This window comes from Phascolarctos cinereus, unplaced genomic scaffold (genome assembly GCF_003287225.1).
Source record: "Phascolarctos cinereus isolate Bilbo 61053 unplaced genomic scaffold, phaCin_HiC Scaffold_8;HRSCAF=390, whole genome shotgun sequence".
NCBI classification, from domain to species: Eukaryota; Metazoa; Chordata; class Mammalia; order Diprotodontia; family Phascolarctidae; genus Phascolarctos; species Phascolarctos cinereus.
In genome coordinates, this window is record NW_027556291.1 from 66,292,617 (window position 1) to 66,306,371 (window position 13,755).

Here is a 13,755-nt window from a genome sequence, read left to right on the forward strand (position 1 = left end):
GTTTCATGCCTCCTCTCTTGTTCTCAGCTTATCCCCTTTTCTCAGTGCCTCTCATCTTTGGAAAGGATTCCCTCCAATCTAGTGCATTCATTTAAGGAGGTCATGAGGGACTATGGATGGATCTCTCTGTCTCTCTCTGTCTCTGCTTCTCTGTCTCTTTCTGTCTGTCTGTCTCTCCCCCACCTTCCCTCCCTCCCCAAGCTCAGTAATTAATTCCTTGTATATAGATCAATGTTAAAATAAACAGAATTGTTTCTGGCAGCCCTGAGTCTAAAAACACAGAGTACAGTGTTAATAATATTAATATGAATGCTCCTTCCTCCTTGGTACTATGAGCCTATCATTGGCCCTGGTTGGGACTCTATGAGCCCTTGGGGGCCAATTCACAGTATCCTAGATCTAGGGCTGGAAGAGCCTTCAGAGGCAAGCTAGTACACACCTTTCATTTCATAGAGGAGGAAACTGAGGCCCAGTGATGTAAAATGACTTGCCCAGGGCCATGTAGCTAGTATCTACAGCAGGATTTGAACCCAGGTCTCCCTGACTCTAAGGCCATGCTGCCTCAATGTAATGCCTCCTTGTAATGGCTGAGTGATGGGAGATAGATGATGGCAGGTGGCAGAGTCTTTGTGGAGAGACTGTAGGAGGTCCACCTGAAATGATGGTGAGGTTGGACCACAGGCTCATTTGGGGAAAGATTAAAGAGACAGAGGTAACAGTCAATTCAATCATTCTGGTCAAAATAATGGCTTCTTCATTGGGAACTTTTCCCCCTATAAGCAGTTACTGAACCTTCCCTGAGGAGTCATAAGATCACAGGAAGTACAACCAGAAGGGACCTGAAGCTTAATTAGTCCAACCTTCCCAGTTTGTAGATGAGAGCCAGAGATGGGACATGAAGAGGGCACCCTGCAGACTTCTAAATCGGAGGCCCAGAATAGCAGCAGCCGGGGAATGGTTTGATGAGTGAAGAAGAGGCCTTCCCAAGGTCTCGGAAATTCCAGGCAACAAGCAGCCTATTCCAGCTCTACTTAAAGGAGCCCTGGTGGTGACTTTCCTTTTCACTGGACGTTAGAGATCATAGAATATCAGACCTGCCAAGCAGAAGATCAGAGAAACTGAGCTCTGGAGCTGGGAGGGGGCTTGGAGGCCATCTGGTCCAACCCCCTCATTTAACATAGGAGGAAACTGAGGCACAGAGCGTCTAAGTGACTTGTCCGAGGTCACACATAGGACCCTAGATCTGGAGCTGGAAGGGGCCTTGGATGCCATCTGGTGCAACTCTCTTATTTTTCAACACAGGTAACTGAGGCACAGAGAGTCCAAATGACTTCTGCTTACTAGCAGAAGAACTAGGACTCAGATTGAGGACATTAGCATTCACCATCCAGGGCTTCTCCCTCTCCCCTTGCTGCCTCTACTATGGCAGGTGATCTGGCTAATGTTCTCTGAGGTTAAAAGAATCTCTAGCTTCCGCACAATGAATGACCCTGCCTGTTACTCTGAGATACACCTTGACCTATTCTCCCAGGGTGAGCCCTTGCCCTCTGTTTCAATCCGGGGGTGGAGGAGCCCATACCTCCAGAATGTAGTGTACTTCTCCTGGGTCTGGGTTTTCAGACAGGAACCTCTGGAGTACTTGATCCAGGGCATGCATTGTTTGCCCGTAGAGAACCTGGGAGGGAGAGGAAAAGGAAGCACTAGTAGGGGGCTGGGTCTGGGGGCTCCCAGGGAGGCCCTCACAAGGGCAGTAGAAAACCCCAGAGGTCATCCAATCCCCCCTTCCCGATCAGCTCAAAGCACACATTCATTCATTCATTCATCCATATATGTCGGAATCCTGCTGGATGCCTAGCCCTGGGATATACACAATGGGAGATACAGAGAGGTCTAAGCCCTCAGGGGGCTTATAGTCTAGTACTCACACATACATATCTAGATGTAAAAGTAACCAAATCAATATTTTCATTCCTGGCAAAGACATGTTGGTCAATTGCCTTATGGCTCCATTTCCTCTCCCAGTGACTTCTCCTACCCAAACACCCACTCACTGGCCAGCATTCCCCTGTCTGTGTTAATGCTCTTTGAGGGAAGGGATTGTCTGACTTTTAAAAGGTTTGCTATCCTCAGTGTTCAGCATAATGTCTGGCAACATAGCAGGTGCTTAATAAAGGCTTTTTCCTGCATTCCTTTACGTATAGTTAATAAAGGCTTTTTCCTTCCTTCACACAGTACCTATGTGTCCCCTCTTCTTTTCTGCATCTATGGTGCTTCTCCTGGTGATCTCCTTAGCTCCCACGGATTCCCTTCTTATCTCTATGCGAGTGATTCTCATCTCTATTTCTCCATCCCTCACCTCTCTCCTGACCCTCAGGCTAGCTTCTGCTACTGGCTGGTATTCACTTCCAACTGGATGTCTCACAGGCATCTTAAGCTCAATATGGTCAAAACAGGGGTCATTATCTTTTCCCACCAAACCCTCCCCTCTTTTTGTCTTTCTTATTACTGTTGGGAGCACCAGTCTCCTCCAAGTTACCCAGGCTTACAACGTGGGAGTCATCTGATTCCTCACTCACTCATCCTTTCCCCCTCCAAATCCTATAGATTTTGCCTTCATAACTTCTTCCAAGTATGCCCCCTTCTCTCCTTTGACACAGCCACCCTCCTGGTGAAGGCCCTCATCCCCTCACTCCTGGACTACTGCAATAGCTGCTGGGGCAGGTGCCTGCCTCATCAGTCTCTCCTTACTCCAGTCCATCCTCCAGTCAGCTGCCAAAATGATCTTCCTAGAGCACAAGTCTGACCATATCACCCCCATATTCAATAAACTCCCGGATCCCCATTACCTCCAGGCTGCAATAGAAATTCTCCTTGGCTTTGTTGTTGTTATATTTTTTAGGCAATTGGGGTGAAGTAACTTACCCAGGGTCATGCAGCTAATAAGTGTCTGAAGCTGGATTTGAGCTCAGGTCCTCCTGACTCCAGGGCCGGCACTTTATCCACTACAGCGCCACCTACCTGTCTCCAGCTTGGTTTCTAAGTCCTTCATAACTGGGCCTCCTTACTTTCTAGTCTCCTTAAATTTCACTCATTCCTATTATTTTAGATCCAGTTAACACTGGCCTCCTTGGTCTTCCTCAAACAAGCTCTTCATCTCTCATCTCTGGGCACAGAGTGCCCTTACTCCTCATCATACCTCCTGGCTTCCCTGGCTTCCTCCAGGTCCCAGCTAAAATCCTGCCCTATCCTGGTCACACATGGGATCCTATACCTAGAGCTGGAAGGGGCCTCAGATGCCACTGAGTCTCTCATTTAGAAACTGAGGAAACTGAGGCCTAGAGAAAGGAAGGGATTTCCCCAGGCTTTCAAGACAAGCTAGATCCAGCCAACCTGACCTTCGCTACAGACTCCTGAATTTAATTATTATATAACATGGGCAGGTTATTTAACTCCTGAGTCTTACCTGACTCATCTATAAAATGGGCATTATATTTATACTGCTTCTTTCAGCTTTGAGGAAAGCAGTATGGAAATGTCACCCAGGCCATTATTCCTAAGAATACCACCAGCTTCACTGCAGAGAAATGAAGACAACATCTTTCATCTGGTCATAAAGAAGCATCTACACATGGGATACAAGGGCCTGCTATCTCTCTCCCTAGACATGGCATATAATTAGATGCAGAGTGGAGCACTGGGCAGAATGGATCTGGAGTTGGGAAGACCTGGGTTCAAATCTTGCCTCTGATACTTACTAATTGTGTAAGCCACTTAGCTCTCTGAACTTCAAGTTCAAGCTGAGACTATTTCCTAAGATCCAGAAAGATTGTGATAAAATCACATATCCTTGATGGATTGATGCATACCATAGATTCATATAGTATGGAGATAAAAATGTGTATTGATATGTGTGTATTCATGCCCCCATACTGTCTTTGCTACTGGTTTCTTCATACTTGACTAGGGTTTAAAGTCCCCATCCAAAGTTAAGGTGAAGATGACCTATTCCCTTTGTAATCACCCCCTATATACACACAGACACACAGACACAGAGATACATACACAGACACACACAGACACAGAGACACATACACAGACACACACAGACACAGAGACACATACAAAAACACACAAACAGATGCAAGCATACACACACTGACACATACATACACTGCTTTTCTTCCCTCCTTCTAAGCCTGAGAGGGATCTGGGTCCATTAATATTGGAACTGGGAACTAGGTGTCCTTCAGCAAATGATACCATTGTAGCTTTCGGGCCCCACCTCTTGCCATCTGCCCTACAGAGGTGCCTCTGGAACAGAGACTGTGCTAAGGGGAATCTCTAACCCTTTCAGCACCGAAACTCTTCTCCTGGGACTGTGGTGTCCTGTGTGTCACACAAGACCCACTCTATCTAGCTGGTCCCTGATATGCTTCGCTTTCCACTCCAAGTGCCTTTTCACCATCTCCTTCTCCTTCCATTTCCTGTCCTTTAACTAAAATTAGTCTTGCCATTGGTCCTGGAAGGGATCCCTTGATTTGCTCACTCCTCAATTACTCTGCTAACTAGCCCTTTGCCTTTCCACACTAGAGCTTACCCTTCCCCTATATGTGCTATTCGCCCCTCCCCTCCATGTTAGAATGTAGGCTCCATTGGGGAAGGGACTACATCACTTTTATTTTTGTATCCTCAATATTTAGCAAAGTGCAGGCAAATAGTAAGTGTTTAATGATTGTTTTTCATTCATTCATTCATTCATTTGCTCAGTCATTTATTCATAACCAATTATTTTAGTTAAGAAATAACTATCTCAAATGATGGGCTCCTCCTTACCCCCACCCCCACCCCCAATGTCTCTGAAGTAAGCCAGGTCCCCAGGCCATTTCTCTGGGGCCCTCTTCCTATGTCTTGGCATGCCCACCATACCCCCTGTCACCCCCAGACAGTAATATCCTTGCTCCAGTCCACAGAGAGTAAAAGCCAGGGGACGGTGGCCAAGACCACATTGTACAGCAACTAGGGCATGGGACAGTCTGGGTTCTCATTCCAAGTCCAGCCAGTGGCTGAAAGATCACCCCAAGGCCTCGCCCTGTTTCCTCAGGCTTCAATATTTTCATGAGAAAGCAGCTTGTGAGTTTGTGGCAGGGCTGGGAATAGAAGCTACGTCAGTCTATGATATGTTGGAGGCTGGTGATGTCCTTGTCACCTGAATGTTGGGGGGGTTCATCATCAGGCAGGTATGTTTCTCCAGGCACTCCACCAGTGGCAGAGTGAAGACACTTCGGAAGCAGATGTATAGAAGTTTCAACTTCTCTTTGACCTCTGGGGGGGGGGGATTTAGTTTGCTGCAAGAGGAGATACAGTGGTGGGAAAAGTGGCAGCTGACGGGGAAAAGAAATCCAGGGCAAGGGAGTGTAGATCCTCAGGGTCAGGATAGACTTCTCCCACAGAGCAAGAGGCCCCTCAGGTTCATTTTTGGTAAAACGGGAAGAAGGAACCATGGTTTCAAGCCCTGAACTTTTACTGGGCTGTGTGGGCACTAAGCCAGCCACCTCAGCAGAGAGCACCCTACTCCACATGGGTCCTCTAACATCCTCACTAATGATGATTATGATGATAACGATAGCTTTAAGGTTTGCAAAGAGCTTTATAAATATTATCACATTTGATCCTCACAACAGCCTTGTAAGGAAGGTATTGTTATTACAATCCCCACCTTATAGTTGAGGAACTGAGGCAGGAAGAGGTCACCAGAGTCACCCAGCTAGTAAATGTCTGAAGGTGGATTTGAACTCAGGTCTTCCTGTCCCAGGCCCAGCCCTTTACTATATCTCCCCTGAACTTCTCACCTCCCAACCCCCTTTGACCATAGATTCTTAGGCAAAAAACAGCAGCCACTGGGTATGGCAACCATCCCCAGTCTCAGACCTAGGGCTGGAAAGACCAGAAAGCAAGGAATGGAGTGAGACTAGGGCTACCTGAGGCTTGCAACAGCCAGCATGGCATGCTGTCGGGCTGAGGTGTACAGAATGTCCCGGGGTTCCTTTTCAATCAGCTTCTGTAGGAGAAGAGAAAGAGGTAGTCCAATGAGGAAGTACAGAGGGGCAAAGCTCATAGTGGCCATGTAAAATTGGAAAAGGTTGAATGACCGAACGCAAATGTTACCATTGGTAGATCGAGGGCCATTTAAAAGGAGGTCCCTATGGAGTAGCTTAGGGACAGGTCCTCTCACAAATTGTTCACTATTTTTATCAGTGACTTGAATAGAGGCATAAAGGGAGTGTTTGTCAGATATGCATGTGATTTGGAGCTTGGGATAATGAGCCAAGATCCCTAACTCTAGTCCAAAAGGACCTCAAATGATGGATCAAATCAAACAAAATGGAATTTAATAGGGATCTATATTTGGGCTCCAAATATCAATCTCAGAAATACAGGTGAGACAAGCACCATGGGAGATGATCTAGAGCAGGGGTGGGGAGCCTGCCTTCTTTGCAAATGCATCAAGAGGGTCCTGCTGCTCCAAAAGAGGCCACCTACCATAAGATTTCTCTTCTCTTTTATTCTATACCTCAGAAACTCCTGACATTGTTCCACTCTGTTCTCTCCACCTTTGCTACAGCCTCTGCTCAAAGTGGTAGCCTTCTGTTCTCCAAGGCCAGCCCCTCTACCTGTGTCCTGGGCCTTATTCCTCTCATCTCTATTAGCCCCACTGATCCTTTCCCCCACCTCTAATCTTACATCTCTCCCTTTGACTTAGCTCTTTCCCTGCTACCTACAAACATATCCACATCTATCCCATTCTTAATAAGCCCTCACTTGAGCCTGACATCCCCTCGAGCTATCAACCCCCTTCTCCTTCACAGCCAAACATCTAGCAAAAGTTGTCTACTCTCCTTGCCTCTCCCTTCTACCTTCTACTCAGTTCTTGGTCCCTAGCAATCTGGCTTCCATCCAGGGATGTACTGGCAACCTTTTAAGAACTCACTCTATAAAATGCAAATTAAAACAACTCTGAGGCACCGCCTCATACCTGTCAGATGGGCTAATATGACAGAAAAGGAAAATGACAGATGTTGGAGGCAACATGGAAGAATTGGGACACTAATGCATTGTTGGTGGAGTTGTGAACTGATCTCCAACCATTCTGGAGAGCAATTTGGAACTATGCCTAAGGGGCTATAAAACTGTGCAAACCCTTTGATCCAGCAATACCACTATAGCTTTATATTCCAAAGAGACAAAAAAGGGGGGAGGGGACCTATTTACACAAAAATATTTATAGCAGTTTTTTTTTGTGGTAGCAAAGAATTAGAAATTGAGAGTATATCCATCAACTGGGGAATGGCTGAACAAACTGTGGTATATGATTGTGAGAGAATTAGCATATATGCTATAAGAAATGATGCTATAAGAAAAGTAGGATGATTTCAAAAAACCCAGACTTACATGAACTGATGCAAAGTGAAATAAGCAGAACCAAGAAAAGATTGTACACAGTAACAACAATATTGTATAATGATAAATTATAAATGACTTAGCTATTCTCAGCAATACAACAATCCTAAACTATTCCAAAGGAATTGTGATGAAAAATGCTATCCGCCTCTAGGGAAAGAACTGATGGAATCTGAATGCATATCAAAGCATACTACTGTTTTCTTTAAAAACAATCAATCAATACTTTTTTATTTATTAGAAATGTAACAATTATGAAAATGATCACAAACAACTAAACTTGCTTAGTAACTATTTCCATTTAAATTAATTAATTTCAACTCATGTGCCATGACACTTTTTCAGTTTCTGTTCCCATCAGAATTCTATTTTCGTTCTTACAAACTTTGTTCATGTGACTCCATTATTTTGCTTCTGTTCTCTTTGTTTGGAATTATTTGGTGGAGTTGTGAACTGATCTCCAACCATTCTGGAGAGCAATTTGGAACTATGCCTAAGGGGCTATAAAACTGTGCAAACCCTTTGATCCAGCAATACCGCTATAGCTTTATATTCCAAAGAGACAAAAAAAGGGGGGAGGGGACCTATTTACACAAAAATATTTATAGCAGTTTTTTATCTGGGGAATTTCTTTGCTTTCCTTATACTTGTCCACTTTAATTACATTATACTATTCCATTTTATTACTGTGCCACAGCTTATTTGTGCCTACTTTTAAAATGTATGTGTACTATGAAAATATTTCAACAGATTTTTCTTGTTGGGGTGGTGATTTTGCTTATCGCCTTTAAAAAAAATTAATTAATTTATTTATTTTTAGTTTTCAATATTCACTTCCATAAGATTTTGAGTTCCAAATTTTCTCTCTCTCCCTCTCCACCCCCCACACCAAGATGGAGTATGATCTGATAAATGCTCTACATATACATTCATATTAAACTTATTTTCACATTAGTCATGCTGTGAAGAAAAATAAGAACCAATGGGAGAAAGCATGAGAAAGAAGAAAGAGGGAGAGAGAGAGAGGAAATAATATGCTTTGATCTGCATTCAGACTCCACAGTTCCTTTCCGGAATGTGGATAGCATTTTTGATAATAAGTCTTTTGGAGTTGCTTAGATATTTGCATTGTTAAGAAGAGGTAAGTCTATCAAAGTTAGTAACCCTAACCCTAAACCTAACCCTAATTGGACTCTAACCCAAACCCTAACCCCAATGCTTTCTAACCCTTTCTAACCCTAACTGTGCTCTAACCCTAAATTCTTTCTAACCCTAATTCCTTTCTAATGCTTTCTAATCCTTTCTAACCCCAACCCTAATCCTAACCCTAACCCTAAACCTAATTCCTTTCTAACCCTTTCTAACGCTAACCCTAACCCTAACCCTGATTGTGCTTTCTTTCTAACCCTAACCCTAACCCTAATGCTAAACCACTTTAACCCTAATTCCTTTCCTTTCCTTTCCTTTCCTTTCCTTTCCTTTCCTTTCCTTTCCTTTCCTTTCCTTTCCTTTCCTTTCCTTTCCTTTCCTTTCTTCCTTTCCTTTCCTTTCCTTTCCTTTCCTTTCCTTTCCTTTCCTTTCCTTTCCTTTCCTTTCCTTTCCTTTCCTTTCCTTTCCTTTCCTTTCCTTTCCTTTCCTTACCCTAATCTTAACCCTTTCTAACCAAAAAACTAACCTTTTCTAACCCTAACCCTAATCCTTTTTTAACCCTAATCCTTTCCTTTCTAACACTAGCACAAACGCTTTCTAACCCTAATTCCTTTCCTTTTCTAACTCTTTCCTTTCTAACCCTAACCCTAACCCAAACCCTAATTCCTTTCTAACCCTAATGATTCCTTAACCCTAACCCTAATTGTGCTCTAATCATTCCTTTCTAACCCTAATTGTTCTCTAACCCTAACCTTAATCCTAATTTAGCTCTAACCTTAACCCTAACTCTAATTCCTTTCCTTTCTAAACCTAACCCTAATCCTTTCCTTTCTAACCCTAACCCTAACCCTAATTCCTTTCTAAACCTTTCTAATCCTTTCTAACAGCAATTCCTTACTAACATTAATTCCTTCCCTTTCTAACCCTAACCCTTTCTAATTCCTTTCTAATCCTAACCCTAGTTCCTTTCTAACCTTAATTCCTTTCTAACCCTAACCCTTACTAACCCTAACCCTAATTCCTTTCTAACCCTAACCTTAACCCTTTCTAACTCTAACCCTAACCCTAAACCTAATTGTGCTCTAATTGTTTTCATTTCTAACCCATTTCCTTTATGATTCCTTTCCTTTCCTTTCTTAGAAATGGTTAGGGTTAGGGTTAGAAAGGGTTAGGATTAAGGTTAAGGTTAGAAAGGGTTAGAAAGGAATTAGGGTTAGAAAGGGTTAGGATTAGGGTTAGAAAGGAAAGGGTTAGAAAGGGTTTGAAAGGAAAGGAATTAGGGTTAGAAAGGGATAGGTTTAGTGTAAGGGTTAGAAAGGAATTAGAGTTAGGGTTAAGGTTAGGGGTAGGGTTAGAGCTTAGTTAGGGTTAGGGTCAGAAAGAGTCAGGATTAGAAAGGAATTAGGGTTGAAAGGATTAGGGTCAGGTTCATGGTTTGAGCTTAATTAGGGTTAGGGTTAGGGTTAAGGATAAGTTTAGAGTGCAGTCAGGGTTAGTGTTAGGGTTAGTGCAATTAGGGTTAGGGTTAGGGTTAGGGTTAGGCTCAATTTGGGTTAGGGTTAGGGTTAGGTTTAGGGTTAGGGTTAGAGTTAGAGTGCACTTGAGGTTAGGGTTAGAAAAGGTTAGTTTTAGAAAGGAATTATTTTTAGAGAGGGTTAGGGTTAGGGTTAGGGTTAGGGTTAGAGTTGGGTTAGAAAGAGTTAGAAAGGAATTAGTCCAATTAGGGTTAAGTTTAGGGTTAGGGTTAGGGTTTGGGTTAGAAAGGGTTCGAAAGAATTTAGGGTTAGGGTTAAGGTTAGAGTTACAGCAAACTTTGGGTTAGGGTTAGAACAGGTTAGTGTTAGAAAGGAATTAATTTTAGAAAGGGTTAGGGTTGGGGGTTAGGGTTAGGGTTGGAAAGGAATTAGGGTTAGAATGCGTTAGGGCTAGGGTTAGGGTTAGGGTTAGGATTAGAAAGGAATTAGTGCAATTAGGATTAGAGTTAGGGTTAGGGTTTGTATTAGGGTTGGTGTTAGGGTTAGAGCGCAACTAGGGTCAGGGTTAGTGTTAGGGTTAAGTGTATGAGTGGGGTTATGGCGCAATTAGGGTTAGGGATAGTGTTAGGATTAGGTTTGCATTAGAAAGAGTTAGAAAGGAACTAATGCAATTAGGGTTAGGGTTAGGTTTAGTATTAGGGTTAGTGTGCAATTAGGGTTAGTGTTAGGATTAGGGTAATTAGGTTTAGGGTTAGGGTTAGAGTGCTATGGTTAGGGTTACATTTAGGGTTAGAAATTACGGTTAGGGTTAGAGTTATGATTAGAAATTATGGTTAGAAATCAGAAATTATTAGGGTTACGGTTCATGTTAGTGTTAGGGTTTGGGTAAGGATTAGGGTTAGGTTTAGCTTTAGAAAGTTTTAGAGTTTGAGTTACGGTTAGGAAAGTTTAAGGTAGAAAGGAATTAGGGTTAGAAAGTGTTAGGGTTAGGGTTAGAAAGGAAAGGGTTAGAAAGGATTTGAATGGGTTAGAAAGGAAAGGAATTAGGGTTAGTATTGTTAATGTTAAGGTGAGAAAAGATTAGGGTTAGGGTTAAGGGTTAAGGGTTAAGGTTAGGGTTAGGTTTATAAAGAAATCATTAGAAATGGTTAGAAAGGTTTAGAAAGGAAAGGGTTAGAAAGGTTTAGGAAGGGTTGGAAAGCAATTAGGGTTAGAAAGGAAAAGAAGTAAGGTTAGAAAGGAATTAGGGTTAGGGTTAGAAAGGAATTAGGGTTAGGGTGAGAAAGGAAAGGGATTATAGGGTTAGAAAATGAATTCGGGTTAACGTTAGGGTTAGGGTTTGAGTGCAATTAAAAATTAGGGTTAGGGTTAGGGTTAGCGTTAGGATTGGGGTTAGAAAGGGTTAGAAGGCATTAGGATTACAGTTAGGGTTACATTTAGGATTAGAGTGCAGTTAGGGTTAAGGTTACAGTTAGGCTTAGGGTTAGGGTTAGTGTTAGAGTGCAATTAGGGTTAGGGTTAGGGTTAGGGTTGGGGTTAGGGTTGGAAAGGAAAGGGTTAGGGTTAGGGTTAGCATTAGGGCTAGAGTGCAATTAGGGTTTGGGTTAGGGTTAGAAAGGAAAGGTTAGAAAGGATTAGGGTTAGTGTTAGAAAGGAAAAGAATTAGGGTTAGTGTTAGAGCGCAATTAGGGTCAGGGTTAGAAAGGGTTAGGGTTAGAAAGGAATTGGGCTTCGAAAGGGTTAGGGTTAGGGTTAGAAAAGAAAAATTATAAAAGTTTAGGGTTAGGGTGAGGGTTAGAAAGGAATTAGGGTTAGGGTTAGAGTTAAGGTGAGGGTTAGAAAGTAATTAGGGTTAGGGTTAGGGTTAGGGTTAGAAAGAAAGAATTAGAATGGGTTAGGGTTGGGAAAGAATTAGGGTTATGGTTAGAGCACAATTATGGTTAGGGTCAGGGTTAAGTTTAGAAAGGAAAGGAATTAGGATTAGGGTTAGAAATGGTTAGCAAGGAATTAGGGTTAGGGTTAGAATGGGTTATGGTTAGGGTTAGAAAGGGTTACAAAGTAACTAGGGTTAAGGTTAGAAAGGTTTAGCGTTAGAATCAGGGTTAGAACTGGTTAGTGTTAGAGTCCAGTTAGGGTTAGGCTTAGGGTTAAGGTTAGGATTAGGGTTAGGAAAGGGTGTCAGTTAGGGTTAGGGTGAGAGTTAGGGTTAGAAAGGTTTAGAGTTAGAAAGTATTAGGGTTAGGGTTAGCGTTAGAAAGGAATTCGGAAAGGAATTAGGGTTTGGGTTAGAAAGGAATCATTAGAGTTAGAGTTAGAAAGGAATCATTACGGTTAAGGTTATGGTTATGGTTAGGGTTAGAGAGCAAATTAGGGTTAGGGTTAGAAAGGAATTAGGATTCCAAAGGGTTAGGGTTAGGGTTAAGGTGCAATTAGGGTTAAGGTTAGGGTTAGAAAGGAAAGGGTTATGGCTATGGTTAGGGTTAAGGTTAGGGTTAGAGTGCAATTATGGTTAGGGTTAGGGTTAGAAAGGAGTTAGTGTTAGGATTAGAATTAGGGTTAGGGTTAGGGATAGAAAGGGTTAGAACTCAATTTGGCTTGAGGTTAGAAAGGCTTAAGGTTAGAAGGGAATTAGGGTTAGAAAGGAAAGGAATTTGGATTAGTGTTAGAAAGGAAAAGAATTAGGGTTAGGGTTAGGGATAGAAAATATTAGATCTCAATTTGGCTTGAGGTTAGAAAGGCTTAAGGTTAGAAAGGAATTAGGGTTAGAAAAGAAAGGAATTTGGATTAGCGCTAGAAAAGCAAAGAATTAGGGTTAGGGTTATAAACGGTTAGGGTTAGAAAGAAATTAGGCTTCGAAAGGGTTAGGGTTAGGGCAGAGGCACAATTAGGATTAGGGTTAGGTTTACAAAGGAAATGTTACAAAAGGTTAGGGTTAGGGTTAGGGTCAGAGTTAGAGTTAGGGTTAGGGTTAGGGTTAGGATTCGGGTTCGGGTTCGGGTTAGGGTTAGAGTGCAATTGAAGTTATGGTTAGAGTTAGGGTTAAGGTTAGTATTAGGGTTAGGATTAGGATTATAAGGGAATCATTAGAAACAGTCGAAAGGTTTAGAAAGGAACAGGTTAGGGCACAATTAATGTTAGTGTTAGGGTTAGGGTTAGATTTAGAAACTGTTAAGGTTAGGGTTAGGGTCAGAAAGGGTTAGAAAGGATTAGGGTTATAATTAGGGTTAGGGTTAGGGTTAGCATTAGAAAGGAAAGGGTTAGAAAGGAAAGTTATTAGGGTTAGAAAGGGTTAGGGTTAGGGTTAGGGCTAGAAAGGTTTGGGGTTAGTTTCAGAAAGAAAGGATTAGAAGGGGTAAGGGTTAGGGTTAGAAAGGAACTAGGGTTAGAAAGGTTTGGGGTTAGACCCGGTTAGAGTGAAGTTAGGGTTAGGTTTAGAAATGGTTAGGGTTAGAAAGGAATTAAGGTTAGTGTTACAAAGGTTAGGATTAGGTTTAGAAAGGGGTAGGGTTAGAGTGCAATTAGGTTTAGAAAGGGTTAGGGTTAGGGTTAGGGATAGGGTTAGGGTTATGGTTGAAGTTATGGTTAGAGCAATTAGGGTTAGGGTTAGGGTTACGATTAGGGTTAGGGTTAGGGTTAGGATTAGGGTTAGGGTTAGGGATAGTGCAATTCATGT

The 13,755-nt window shown here is 42.5% G+C and overlaps 1 pseudogene; it reads right to left on the reverse strand.

The window, feature by feature from the left end:
* The window catches only part of LOC110194754 (maestro heat-like repeat family member 5), a 162,798-nt pseudogene that overhangs the window by 53,953 nt on the left and 95,090 nt on the right, over positions 1-13,755 (reverse strand).